The 14,777-nt window shown below is 54.9% G+C and overlaps 2 long non-coding RNA genes across 2 annotated transcripts in view; one reads left to right on the forward strand and one right to left on the reverse strand.

Moving 5' to 3' along the window:
• LOC140602570 (uncharacterized) overlaps window positions 1-14,777 on the reverse strand; it is a 44,478-nt gene that overhangs the window by 20,220 nt on the left and 9,481 nt on the right. The gene's annotated exons all lie outside the window — the stretch shown is intronic.
• LOC140602137 (uncharacterized) lies at window positions 3,794-6,924 on the forward strand. The gene is made up of 3 exons (XR_012005129.1): window positions 3,794-3,958; window positions 4,653-5,604; window positions 6,253-6,924. It is a non-coding gene; the product is annotated as an uncharacterized lncRNA (long non-coding RNA).

A 14,777-nucleotide genomic window follows, 5' to 3' on the forward strand; every position in this document is an offset into this window, starting at 1 on the left:
GTCTGACGGCTCCCTGGGTTCTCTTTGATCTCTTCTTCCAAACTCCATGCGGTCAGAGCCAGGCGCGTGGTTCTGCACTGCCAGATACAGGTTAGGTAATCCGTGCCAAGGGATCCCCTTTAAACTCCACGCGTGCTCTGGGAAGGTGGGTGACTGGTGGTGAGACTTGAGACGAGCTGCCTCACTCTCCCTGCGCTATCAGTTTTCTCAGTTGCAAATGAGCAGGCTTCGAGATCCGCAGTGGCAGATAGGCTTCCTGTCGGGGCTGCCCCGAGGGGCCAGCAGCGAGTAGGGCTGGAGCCTGTGGCTCTTACGGATGTCGTCGTCGTCATGGGCTGGGAAGCAGACGTCAGAGGTCTGCAAGCTCCCTCCCACCCAGGCTCCAAAGCCCCCGACGCCTTTCCAGTTCCAGCCACCTAGATCCACTGTTTTCCCTGTCCCTGCGGTGACCATCAACAGCAGCATCAAGCTCCGTCCGGGGTACAAGGTATTCAGAGATCATCAGACAAGATCCCGGCCTGTGAGAAGCTCACAGTTTGGTAAAAGATAAATTGTCCAGATTCACAGACGCGCGTGCACACGGAGAAGTCCGAGCAGTGGTCTTAAGGAGAAAGGGGCTTTAGAGGGCAGGGATCTGATGCCTCTGGGGCTGCGGGGACCCTCCTGGCCAGCAAACCGCCCACCGGCACCCCGTCACAGAGCGCCGAGGTTCACGTTGGCACCCGCATCGCCCAACGCTGTGGCGGCGAACGCTGCAGGCCCTACAGCCTGGATCCCAGTGGCCCTGCCCTGCCGGGATTGCTGCGGGAGGTCAGTCAGTGCAGGTAAACCACCTGGCAGGCAGCAGCCCCAGGAAGGGCGAGCTGGAGGTAGGGCTCGGCATTGAAGTCGGCTCCTTAACATGCCCCTGGCTTTGCAGGAGTGAGGACACCGACGGGGCCCCAGCAGGCCTCCCCTCCTTGGGACCCCACTTGGGCACGTCCGTGGAGCAGCCCCGTCCTGGGAGGGCCCACATCCCCCAGGCCCCTGGCAAAGGACCAGGGCCTGCTCCCCACCTCCTGGCCGCCGCCCACACGCGCAGAGGCCTGGCCGGGGCCCTGCCCCTTCCCACCCGGGGTGGCGGGGGGACACCGCGACACCCCACTCTGCACCCACCCCCACTCGGGGCTGAATGTTTGCTCTTCCACCTCTCCCGGAATCATTAAACCTTCGGCAGTGGAAACACAGCCGGTCACGTGGCCAGCACAGCCCGCCAACCTTGGCACTTCTCCTCTGATCCCGTTTGTTTTTCTAATATAAAACTAATATGACATAATGTATAATCTAATTTGGAAATTACCATTTGCTTGGCTGGCCCACACTGCCAGCCAATACCAACAGCAAGAGAAATTATTTAAGAATGTTTCTTTTCCTTCGGAACACTGCTGATAATTTATTTTTCCGTCAGAAGATTACTTTTCTCTTTACGACATTTCCTGCCCCGGTGATTTGCGTTAGCGTTCAATAAAATGGTCTGTGCCTAATGTGGGGAGTGAGTCAACATGACTTTCCTTGAATGAAGGGAGAGTGTCAATTGTGGTCAATGGTGGGCTCAGACCTGCCGCCCAGGTACCGGAGGCAGGCGCCGAGGGGGCTTTTAGTGGGGAGGGCTGAGCAGATCTCAGGAAGTCGCCTGCCCCCCTGTCCTATCAGCCAAACCTCAAGGCTGCCTGGAGGGCCAGGTACCCCAGGGCCCACTGGCCTCTGGGGGAGTGAGTAATACCCATCTGGCATTCCTGGGCAAGAGGGGTTAGTTAGCACCAGGGTGGACTCGAAGGTGAGGGTGTGCTTTCCTGAAATTCAGGCTCCCAACCTGTCTACACTGGAGTCTCCACCAGGATGAAGGGCCTCTTCTCTTACAGCCACCGCCAAGACAGACGCGTACAGGGGCTTCTTATGCACCGCCACACCTTCAAGCGTGTGACACCATCACATCACCGGTGTCCTGCAGTGCAAGCCAACTCAATCCTTCCCCTCATTTTAACAAGCATTTGGAAGGGACGGTTGGTCCCTAAAGTCTGAGCTGGCTTCAAATTCTGGCCCTGCCACTCAATAGCTCCATGACCCTAGTCAACTTTCTTTACCCCTGAGAGCCCCCACAACCTCCCCAGTAAGATGGAGGTAATAACAGCGCTGACCTCACTGAGTTTTGTAAAGATAGCGTGGGCTGAAGTCTGCAAAGGACTTCTTAGCTCAGCGCTGGCATGCAGGAAAAGCTCAGCAGGGTCACTGGCATTAGTAAGCCAGGCACGAGAGATGACCAGCGCTCTTGGAATTTGGTAGGAAAGTTTTGGTCCCCATGAAGGGCTCCGGCCTTGGAAACCAAGCTCATGCCATGTGGTGAGTGCCTCCTGGCACTGCGAATTAACTACCGCAGCCCACGGGGCCATGGCTCACCACTAGATCACTGCTGGCACTGGGCAGCCTCACCCCTCGCTGTTCCAGTCTCTGGAGAAAAGTATCCACATCCCAAACATTTTGCAACAAGGGACATTGGCGGGGACTCTTCACATCCTACTGCCGCCAAGGGGCTGGGGGCAGGGACGGAGACAGTCTTCTCAAGTCTTCTCCCCTCCACCCATTCCTCTCCAAGAAATCCAACCTCCACGTTGGAAAGTTTATTTATCCACTTGAGACACAGGTCTGATTTCTCTCTGGATGTTCTGAGACTGAGCGGATGGGCGTCGTGGTGAAGCACAGACAAGTGAGCCGTTGGCTTGGCAGCGTCCACCCTCTCTCCTGGCGTTGCCTGCCTGGGAACGCTGGACAGAGCAGAGGTGCTCTCTAAGTACTTGGCCTTGTCATTAATTCAACCGAGCTAAGTGGTTGTTTTGGTTTCACAGTATCAAGACAACTAGCTCTTCAGAGAACTGACTGAATGTTTAGACACAGCCTCTCCTGCTTGAGAGGTTGTTTGACAGAACGGAGTGGGTGTTTTGTTACTGCTTGGTGACCAGTGTGACCTGTTGCTTTTGCTTCATTTGGGTTGACTGCTTGTTTGGCTGTGGTGATTGGTGGTTTCACCAAGTTGACCAGTTGTCCTGTCACCGTTAGCTCCATCTGACTGACTGTTTAAGTTGGATGGGTGTTTTGGCATCCATTAACCGAGCTGACTGGGTTTGATTGAACTGACTGGATGTTTGAATGAATTAATCCAAATATTTTGACGTTGTGTGAGGCAGTGGATCAGCTGTTTACAGCGGACTGGGTGTGCTGCTATCATCTGACCCAGCTGACCTATTGTTCTGGCATTGTCTAACCCAATGGCCAGATAAGGAGTTGGTTCGGTGTCTTGGCTTCATTTAGCTCCAAAGACAGATTGTTTGAGCGTTGTTTGATCAAGCTGATTGCTTGTTTGACTAAGTTGAACAATTGCTTTGGTATGATTTGGCCAAGCTGACTTGTTATTCAAACTGAATCAATGTTTTATTATAGTGTGGCCCAATTGTTTTGAAGGTACCCATTTCTGGGGCCACATCGATGGGTTCTTTTGGCACCGTATGGGCCAGCTGCCTGGTATTTAACTAAGCTGACCAGGGGTTCGGGCTCTGCTTGCCCAATTCAGCTGTTGTCTGGCCAACCTGACTAGCACCCGACTGAATTAGGCGTTCAGGCCAGGCTCCCAAAGCCAACCAGGCTTTCACCAAGTTGCCCAGCTGTTTGGTCACAAAAGGACAGGAGCTGCAGCGGCCAGCACAGACCTATATTTGCCAAGAAGGGACACTGGGCAACTCCCCAGGTGGGAGCGAGAAAGAAAGGGCCCCGGGGGACCTCAAGTCTCAAGCTCACGTTCGGGCAGGTGACAGCAGGAAGGCTGGTGGTGATGCAGCTGCGGCGTGCAGGAGTGCTCAGGAGCTGTGGTCTCCCCAGCCGGGAGACGAATGCGTTTGGCAGAGCACTTCAAGAATGCAACCTCTGGGTTAAGTGGTTGAAATTAGGCCCAACGGGGCTGTTTTACTGAGAATTTACAGTTGCTCGTAGAACTCAGCCCCGATCAAGTAAGAGTCCCTCCTGCCAAGATGGAGATTTGCTCCCAGGCCAAGGGGATTCACCAGCGAAAGCACATGTCCCCCGCCTTTGATTAGACCTAATCGCTGCTCCTCTGAGGGGTGACCACATGGATGCTAATGTTTGTTCTCCCTGTGGATGGGTGCCTCTCCCTGAAATCTGCAGGTGGCAGGGGGAAGACCTGTCCCCCCACTGACCCTAGGGAGCTCCTCTGCCAGGTGTGATGTGAGTGGTGCCACCAAAACCCTGATCCTACTGGTGGGTCATGGGAGTGGAAATCCCCACAGCTCACACAGCCGGCACATCAGATTTCAGGGCCAGAGAGGATTCTGGATGGGAGCTGGACTGGCCTCCTCATTTTACATGTGAGGAAACTGAGTCCTAGAGAGAGAAAATGACTTTCTGATCTAAGTCTTAGGGCACTCCAAGTAATTAACTCTCTTCAATGTAGACAGGTTAAAATTGGAAAGCCCTGATTAGGGTGGTGGTGGTGGGGGAATTGGTTGGAGGGGACAGTTCTGGTACAACAGCAAAGAGGATGGGGAAAGGAAAAGCTGAAAATGGAGCCCAGCTGTCTAAATCAATCACTGTATGATTTAATGCAGGTCCCTTCCGGAGAGAATGAATAAGCCATTGCTAAAGAAAAATCTAGGGTCACAAGCTCTGGTCACTGAGACTTAGGGATTCACAGTACCTGGGCCTCCCACCTCTGGTTGCATCAATAGGAGTATCATCATCAGAACAACCGAGGCGCTGATCTCACCAGACTCCATTTGGAGTTCCTGACAAAGATTAATAGGAGAATGATAATGTGGGTCACAATCAAGAAAGATCCTCTAAGCCTTGTCCTGGGAAAAACTGGTGAAGGAGGAAGGGCTGTCCTCCCTAGAGAAGAGAAGTCCCGAAAGATGGGATCGCTGTTTAGAAAACAGAAGACTTTCAGAAGGTCGGAGAGCAAATAAGCTTAATGAGCGCCAGAGAACAAAGGTAAAAGCAGTACAGCACCCAGTAGGTACTTGAAAAATATTATCGAATAAAATCACAAGGAGGTAGAAGAGAAGAAAGAACTTTCTCCCAGAGCCCGCTCAAGAGGGTAGAGCTCCCCACCAGTGGAGGTTTGCACGCAGAATTCCCGTGTCGGGAGGAGTCCGGTGAGTCAGCAACAACAGACTGGTTACCTCCTCGCACAAGACACAGCACCTACGTTAATGCAGCCGCAGCCGTGCTGCCTTGCTCTGGCCCGGTCAGGCCGCACCGTGCGTGGGTACCACGAGGACCTCCAGATTCTTTTCATACCAAGAGCTATGAACCATACCCCACCGCCGTACACTCAGGCAATCACTTTTCAAACCCACACTTTCAAACACTGGACCTTTATGAGTTCGGTTCTGCCAACCAGCATCTCTAGCTCCATGAAACGCACAACTGAGAGGAGCCTAAGCAGCACCGGCTGCGGATGGAGACTCAGAGGACCTCACTGGAGACCTTCCCTGGACATGGTCTTCAAGGCCCTGAAAAGCAGGGAGCAGAGAAACACTGTGCAACCATCTGACAATTGTAAATTGTTGGTTTTAAGATGCTGCTGTCCATTTGGTGCTAAGTGGCCTGAATCCCTGGGCTGGCTTTCAGAAAGCATCGCAGGCGGGGGGGTGGGGGGGTGGGGGGGGTGGGGAAGGGAAGTCAGAAACACAGCTAGGGCATCAAACCTCCCACTAGAGACCCCAAGAAAACATGGGTGGGGCATGTAATCCTCAGCCTCCACGGTCCTCAGAAGCCCCAGCCAGACAAAGACATACTGTGCCTCTGCACTGGGTGTCCAGGGGTCGCAGGCCACCCATCCAGGCAGCCTGAGGAGGCCACGCTGGAACTCACAGGACACCAGTGGGGCCTATTCACTGCTCCCTCCTCCAGGAAGATGCCTCTCCAAACAGCCAGGCCTCCTCACACACACACACAGCACCAAGGCCACCGTGGGGAGGGGGCGCTGAGGAGAGAGCATCAGAGGAGGGGAGGTTAGGCTCCCTAGGGACCCTGTTAGGAGGTACCGAGGGCAAAGGGGTGATCGCCAAGCCAGAAATGAAGGCTGAGCTCTCAGGCTCACTCCCTGGGGCACAAGGGCTGGGGCACCAGGGCTGGGCCGCCTCTCACTGCTCCCTGAGAAAGTACAGGCTACAGATCATGAGCCGCCACCCCTTTGGTTCACAGGCAGGAAGATCACACCCAACAGAGGGTGGCAGACTGGGGACCAGAACTCAGATCCTGTCCCCAGCCCCCTCCGGCCACCACACCGTGCGGCCCCTTCAAGCTTGCCCACAGTAGGCCCTCACCTCTAAAGCTCTCGAAGCCTGCACACCGGGGCGTGTAGCTCCCCCAGGCTGCCACAACAAAACACCACTAACTGAGTGGCTTAGCCAACAGAGATGTATTGCCTCGTGGTTCTGGGGTAGAGAAGCCTGAAATCAAGGTGCCAGCACGTCCTCCTGATGGCCGGGAGGGAGAATCTGCTCCGGGTCCCTGTCTTGGCTTCTGGTGGTTTCCTGGCAATCTCGGCGTCCCGTGGCCTGTGGAAACATCACTCATCCTCTGCCTTCAACTTCACAGGGTGTGAGTCTTTGTCCCTAAATGTCCCCTTTTAATAAAGACGCCACACAGATTGGATTAGGGCCCACCGTGAGGACTTCATTTTACCTCAGTGACCTCTGTAAAGACCTCATATTAGGTCACACGCCGAGGTGTGTGAGGCTAGGCTAGGACTTCAGTATATGAATTTTTGGGACAACACAGCTCAAGCCACAGCAGAAGGGTTCTGCAATTGCCATCAGGACACACGCTGACACCTCCGTCAGAGCCGCAGTCCTCAACTCCATGTGGCTGCCTGGCGCCCTCACCGAGCCCTGGCCTTGTGCAGGCGCTGAGGGACAGCGGTTAGACGTGGAGATGCTCGTCCTGTGCGCGGCCACAGACAAGGCACACCCTCCCTCCGGCCTTGGCGTCCGGCTGGGATAGGAGTGCCCATTTCTCCAGCCCGGGTGATGGTGACAGGAGCTCAGGGATGAGGAAAGTTTGTTCCTGCCCAGAAGGGCATGAAGCAGCCACAGGTGCCATGCTGGCTCGGGGGGTGTCCTTGGCCTCCCACCACCTTCTCAACCTGCTTGGGCGCTCGTGCTTGCTCCCCTAGTCTCCGACGGTGCCCCATCGGGTGCCCCCTCACTGAGGATAGAGGGGACGGCGTAGGCTCTGCTGGACGCCCACAGCGCCACGGGAGGATCCACTTTATTCACCAGCCCCCAGGGGAGCCCCAGCCCCTCGAGTGCGGCGGCTGGGTCTGGCTCACTCAGCACAAAGACTTCTCAGAGGAGCCGGTCAGCGATGATTTTTTTGGCCGTGTGAGCGACTATGAATCTGGACTCAGGAGCAGGTGGCTGACAGGTGTGCCCTTCCCAGGAGACCTTTCCAACAGAAAAGGCTCTGGTGGGAAAAGGAGTGGCTTTGAGGCAGAGAAGCCAGAGTCCAAAACCAGAACCTGCAGGCGCCACCCTGTGGGGCCGAAGGTCCGTCCACGCTGACCTCCCTCAGGAGGGGAGGGTCTGTGCTAGCGCTCACGCGGCCTGGCCACAGGCTTCCAGGCCTTCCTGTTCCAGACACTCCTGGAAACCACTGGGCTGCCCGTTGGACGTGCAAAGAAGCCCACACGCCCGTTCCTGGAGTCACTCACTAACTCCTTGCCTCCCTCACACATCTACCCATTCATTCATTCATTCCATATTTGCCAAAAATCCTCTCCCCCTTGAAATTCATTCAGATGATTGACTTGCCAATCCCTGCACTCATCTATTTACGCTACTTAATGTGAACATGAAATCCATCTTATTTATAAATTCAATAAACATCTGTAGTACGTGCCCACTCTGCGAGGCACTGTCCCAGGCCCCGGGGACACAGAAGCAAGCAAGGGAGACACAGGCCCTGCTCTCTCGGGGCTTCCCTGCCAGAGGAAAAAGCCAGACGAACATTTCAAACCCTGGGAAGTACAATGAAAGAGGTAATTCAGGGTCAAGGGACTGAGACTGACCAGTGAGAGCTTCCCCTTGACTAAAGCTGGCTCCTCTCTAGGGAAGCTTCTCTGAGGAGGAGCTGTCAGGCTGAAGACCAGAGGGAAGAGCGTACCAGGCGGTGGGAACAGCAGGTACAGAGGCCTTGAGGTGGGTGGTGCATCGGTCAGGCCGCCACGGGAAAGAGGCAGCACCCGCAGGACAGGAGAATTCCAGGAGGGTTTCCTTAGGAGCAGGTGTTGGGGAAGGAGAGGATGCAGGGAAACCTAAAGAACAGAGCAATGGCCTGGGAGCAGGGGCCTGAAGGGAGTGATGGGTTGGGAACTTGAGAGATGGGATGGCCTTTGGTCAAGAGAGCCGGCCAGCACCTGACACCTGCGGGGAGAGCAGCGGGGACAGACGGCCCGATGGGCTCTGCTCCCTCCTGATCTCCGGCGCCTCCCGTTGGACAAACCCACCCGAGGCCCCGGGGCCCAGGCAGGGTGGCCAGGCAGGCGGGGGGCTAAGGGCTGGCGGCCTAGGATCAGGTGAGGAGGGGAGGGCCACTAGCCGGATGGCAACAGGCGGTGACCAGGCTGCTCTCAAAAGGCTCCGCTGGAAGCGGCCACGGGAGCTGTTTAGTCATGCTGGTGTCTCATGGGTGCATCCGCCACCTGTTCACACGCCGGCTTACCTCCTCTCAGCCCTGTCCCCTGGGAGCGGCCCGCCCGGCTCAGCACCCAGGCAGTCAGAGACCCCGAGACGGTCCTGGCCGCTGCCCTCTGAGGGCCGCCGGGCCCCAGGTCACCCCTAATGCGGTGGAATCTGGAAGGAGCCTGAGGCCAGCAGGTCCGGGGAGGGCTGGGGGAGCACAGGTGGCCTGGTCTCTGCCACCCACTCACTACATGGCCTTGGGCAAGGTGGGCAGCTTCTCCAAGCCTGTGAACAGGGGCGCTGACTGCCTGCCCAGCCCTCAGTCCTGCCAAAGGTCAAGTCCCTGGAGGCCGTGCAGGACTGACTGGTTCGGCAAACTCCGTGCCACCTCACCCGGAGCACCCGGCCAGACTGCATCTCCCTGCCTCCCGTAAAGTTCGATGTGACCACAGGACCAGGTTCCAGTGGATGGAATGCAAGGCGAGTGGTGTGTGCCACCCAGACCTGGGCCAGAGACCCACCTGGTCCCCTTCACGCCTCTACTCCCATGGACCAGGTGAGTGCAGAGGAGCCCAGCGCACTAGGGATGGCTGAGCCCCTGCGTGGAAGGCTCCTGGGCTCCTGAGTCACTGCATGGACCAGGAGACTGTGAGCAAGAAACCAGCCGATGGGCTAAGCACGGAAATCTGGGAGTGCAGTCAGTCACGGCAGCCAGGGCCGCCTTCAGTGACCGGGAGCCACAAGGGCTGTCTCCAGGCGAGGGGTGCTGAGAGCAGTGTGAGTGGGGGGACAGTGGAGGGCAAGCAGGGCCCAGTCGTGTGCACGCCGTAAGGACTCTGGGTTACACTGAGTGGAGGGTTGAAGCATGAGCCTCCATGCCCGCCTGCGGAATGCTGGTACCAGGTCCCCCTAGGCAGTGAGGCGGCGGGGAGAGGCCCGATCTGGGCACAGACCCCGAGGCATCCAGGCAAGGGGAGCCTTTACCCAGAGAGTGAGGGTGAGGAGGATGAGGAGGACAATCTGCAGTATTTAGGGCCAAGCCAGAAGCAGTCCCTGTGCCTGCTCCTTGCCCCGACCCCGGGCGGCAGAAGAGGGGGGCTCAGATCTCCACAACCCCAGGTGATACAGGTAACAGGACCCTCGGGGCTACCTGGCCCTCAACGAGCAGATGGGGAAACGGAAACCCAGGCCCACAGCCAGGCCCAGGATTCAGGAGTACGGGCCCATCCTGGACGAGCTGGGAGTCCACGGACCTGGTGCTCAGAGCCACTCTGCCCTGGTCGCCCGTGACCCTGAGATCAAGATGCGCCACCTGGATGGGAGGTTGTGAGGTGACCCGAGTTAGGGAAGGACGTTCCCAGCTCGCCGCCCACATCTGGCGCATGCGCGCTTCGGAGGGGCTGCACCTGCTCCCGCCCGCCCAGCGGCCTGGGGGACACGTCGCCCTGCACCCACCGAGTCGGTGCCGGCCCGTCTCCCCACTCCAAGCGCCCTGCCGGCTGCCCCCGGCTCAGCCTGAGCGCTTGTGTCCTCGGACCGCTTCGCTAACCGGACGGCGCGGGGAGAAGAAGGTGGAAGGAAGGGAGCAGGACGAGGAGGAGGAGGGACAGAGGCCGGCCTAGGCTGCTCCGCAGCTGTGGCGGCCACCGTTGCCCCGGGCTAGGACGTCACGGGAGACCTTCCTCTCAGGCCTCAGCACCACGGGGGTTGGACTCCTTCTAAGCAAAGGGCCTGTGTTCATGCCCCGGACGCTCTAAGTGGCCTGCTTGCCTGTGTCCGCTCTGCCGGGAAGCCAGGAATGAGATGCGGGCAGGACCTGAGGGCGGGAGTCTCCCCTGATTCCACCCATCCCTCCTCCACTTGGCTATCTCGCCTTGCGGCTTATTGCTAACTTTATTTTTTCTTATGTTAGCGTCTTCACCTGCCTTCACGGAGAATGCTTTCTGCCCCTCCTGGGAAAAGGGCATGAGGGGAGGAGGAGGGGGCTCCAGCCCTGCTCCCACCTGCACGACTCCTCCCTGGACTGGGCCTCCAGGGAGGAGGACGCAGCCGCCGAGCTGGCCCACAGGCTCCAATGCGTGTCTGGCTGTCGGCTTGCTCTGGACCAAGGTGCCCAGGCCATCGGTTGAGCTCAGAGAAAACCACACTGCAGGAGGCTTTCAAGGAAACCTTAGGGTAGAGGGGTGGGAGGGGAACACAGCCAGGAAACCAGAAGCTCCCCATTCGCCTGTTCACCTCCACAACCTCCAAAGCCAGCCCCATACCCTTACCTGACACCCAGAACCACACACCCACCACCACCTCCCCGAGTGCCCAGGGCCTGGGGCCTAGAATTTAGCTGGGCTCCCCTGTCCCCCATTTTGGGGTACTGTCTTAGTCAGTTTGGGCTGTTATAACAAATTACTAAAGAGTGGGTCACTTAAACAACAGAAATTTCTTTCTCATTGTTCTGGAGGCTGGGAAGTCCAGGATCAAGGCGATCAAGGCACCAGCAGTCAGGTTCGGTGAGAGCTCTCTTCCTGGCTGCAGACAGCACCTTCTCACTGGGTCCGCACCTGGGGAGGGTGGGCTAGCTCTCTACTGTCTGTCCCTTCCTAGAAGAGCATCAATCCCATCAGGAGGGCTCCACCCTCGTGACTCATCACCTCCCAAAGTCTCACCTCCTAATACCATCCCACTGGGGATTAGGGTTTCAACACATGAATCTATGACCTTGCGAGAAAGTCCCTTCCCCTTTTTGGGTCCTAATCATCTCCATCAGAAAATGAGAATCTCTAAAGAGACTTCCAGAGCTAAACATTGGTATGTTCTATATCCCTGCCTGCTGAGTCATGAGTCTGAAAGACCAGATGAGACACTGGGAACTGAGCAAATCAACTACTATAGAAAAAGTCTTATTTCTTTCCTATAATTTTGGCAAACTTCTACTCATCCTTCAAGGCCCTGCCCAGGTTTCCCTCCTTTAGGCAGCCTTCTCCGATCTCCTAAGCAATCTGTCAAACAAACATGCAGACCGTAACAGGCGGGAAGGTGACAGCTCATAGGAAGTGTTGCACCTGACCCTTCCCAGAAAGCCTGCAAAGCCCTTCTTCATCCCTTGAACTCCACTGGTGCTGATGGGCAAGCCTGGGCCGGTCCCTTCGCCACTCCAGCTGAAAATCCTACCTTCGAATGCAGGCCAGGTGATGAATAATGTCTAAAGGTCCCAAAAGTCTGCTCCTCCCCATCCAGCATCCAGTAATCTTGCCCTGAGCTACAATTCTGTGCCTGGCCTTGGTGACAAAGATATGGGAACAGCACAGGCTGGTGGGGGTCAGAAATATAATAAAGGACATGAGGATGAGGTACTATCACAGCAGAGGACTCACTGACAGATTGCTTAGGAGATCGGAGAAGGCTTCCCAAAGGAGGGAAACCTGGGCAGGGCCTTGAAGGATGAGTAGAAGTTTGCCAAAATTATAGGAAAGAAATAAGACTTTTTCTATAGCAGTTGATTTGCTCAGTTCCCAGTGTCTCATCTGGTCTTCCAGGACTCAGCAGGCAGGGATATAGAAAACACCAATGTTTAGCTCTGGAAGTCTCTTTAGAGATTCTCATTTTCTGATGGAGATGATTGGGGCCTAAGGAGGGGAAGGGACTTTCCCAAGGTCATACAGCAGGAGATTCATGAGCAGATCCTGAAATCTGAGCCTGGATTTCTAGTCTAATGTTGTTCCCGCTACACAGCTCACTCACACCGCCTTTTCCTTTTCCAACCTCCATCTGGCCTGACCAACTGCCCTGTCCCTCCCGGCCAGATTCAGGACGGGATTTCTAGGGAGTTAACTGACAGAGCTGGGGGGTGGGGAGGAGGAGGGAGAGTCTAACCCCACAATGTTTTCATACTTGAGATCTGAAAACACGATTTCCCCAGCAAAGAAGCTTAGCGTTAAGCGGAAAATCGGCTTGGAAGGATGTGATATCATTTATAACAGTACATTAAATGCAAGCTGAGAAGCTGATATATTTTAGGAACGTTCAGCACACTCTAGACTAATAAACATTTTACAATATTATTGCACATGTTCATTTCACTTTGTACAAATAATCATTCCCTTCACATCTAATAAGTCTGTTTGACACATAAGTGGTCTTGGGCAAACACCTCAGAGGGCCTTGTTTTTCTGTGCATTGATCATTTATTTGTGTAGCCCGCCGGGACAGTGACTAATGATTTTGAGGGTTTAAATGTCCTCAAACATCGTCTTTGTCTCCTTGCCTGTTATCGTATAGACGCAAAATCATTTCATTTTGGCCTCAGAATGTATTGTTTTTCATGTATGAAAAATGCCTGCCCCTTCCCTGCCTGGCGTGGCATCAATCAGTTTAAAACAATATTTGGAGGAGTCCTGGTCTGCAGGTCCTCCAGCAAGCTCTCGAGGTCACTGGGTGACAGGCCCAAGAATCCCACTTACTGGAGAATTTCCAAACAAACCTGCCGCCACCACTGCATCAGCCCAGAAGCCTCCTTTCCCTGCGAGGTGAGCCTGAGTCCTTCTCCGTTGACGGCCCAGAGAACCAAGATTTGCTACTCATAGCCTTCTTCTCCTCCTCTCTCTCCTTCTCCTCCTCCTTTCTTTCCAAGAACATTCACATTGTTCTCTGAGACCTGGCGCTGCTACACTAGGAGCTGGGGGAACTGAGAACCCAAAGTGATCCTTAGTGGCCTCCAAGAACTTCGAATCAGCTCAAATAACTCCTGTGTGGGATAACAGAAAAAATACCCCCGGTGTGTGGGCTCAGCCACTTGAACCTATCACTTGGAGAGTAGGTACCTTTGTATGAAATGGGGGAGGGTGAGGAGGGGAACACTCTTTCCTGTGAGCAGAGGCGACCCCGATCAGGGCACAGCCCTCAGCTGGGTGTTCTGGTGCAGCCTGCAACCTAAATAACTGTACACAGAGGCCACCCTGGTAGAGTGGAGGTGGAGGTCAGTGTGCCACAGAAAGACCCAGAAAAACAGTGCTATGAAATATAGGTCCCATAGTGAGACCAGCCATTAGGAATGGAAACCCAGAGGGAAGACTGTTGACAAGGCTTCATGGAGGAAGTGACCTTGAAGAAAAAGTAGGAAGTAATAGGCAAGGAAGGGGAGCAGCAGCCTCAGCCCAATGCAACAGGAAGAGCCTGCCCACACAGGCATGAGGCCAAGGAAGTTGGCCATTTAGAAATACCGAGCACAAAGAGAAAGAAAAGAAGTAGGAGAAGGTAAGAAAAGACATCAGTGTTTGTTGAGTGAAAAGTGGCTGGATGGACAGTTGGATGGAGGATGGACACGTGGATGGATGGATAAGAGACAGACATTCTGTTAAGAAGTCTGGGATTTCCTGATTGCCTTACTAACAAATCTGCACCTTATTCCATAAGCAGTGAGGTGCAGGCATTCCCAAAGGCTCTTGAGGAAAGGATGACACATTCAGAACGGTATCATCGTCCCTCTGACCAAAATGAACTGGAGAAAGTCAGTCTCAATTCTGAGGGGCATCTCCCTGGTGCTCAACTAGAGTGACCTTAGACTCATAAGGAAAAGGGAGGGAAGAAAAATAATGTGTATTGAGCATTAGCAGCGCTTTAGGATAAATGATATAGCCCCAACAAGCCACAGGAAAATGAGACTGTCCATCCTACAATGGGCTGCTCAAGAGCAGGGAATCTATTTCATTTCCGGATCCTCAGTTCCCAGTGCAAGGCCTGGCCCAGAGTAAAATCAGAGAGTACTGGAAAAATAAATAAGTGGATAGATGGATGGATGGATGAGTGGATGGGTGGGTGGATGGATGAAAAGACAAAGAGCTCTCTCTTCAGGGATATAAACTTTATAGACTTAACTCCCCTATCTCCAGGAAGGGCCTCCTGACCTGAGTTGAGGGGGGAGGTCAATCTTAAAAATTGAGGCTCTTGATGGCAACATAATAACTGAAGAGAACAACTTACAGGTGCACAGACCTGCAAATCTGATTCATTCAAATTCACTGAAATGAAGGTCAGATGATCTGGGACATTATT

The sequence above is a fragment of the Canis lupus genome, chromosome 13, assembly GCF_048164855.1.
Source record: "Canis lupus baileyi chromosome 13, mCanLup2.hap1, whole genome shotgun sequence".
Taxonomy (NCBI): Eukaryota; Metazoa; Chordata; class Mammalia; order Carnivora; family Canidae; genus Canis; species Canis lupus.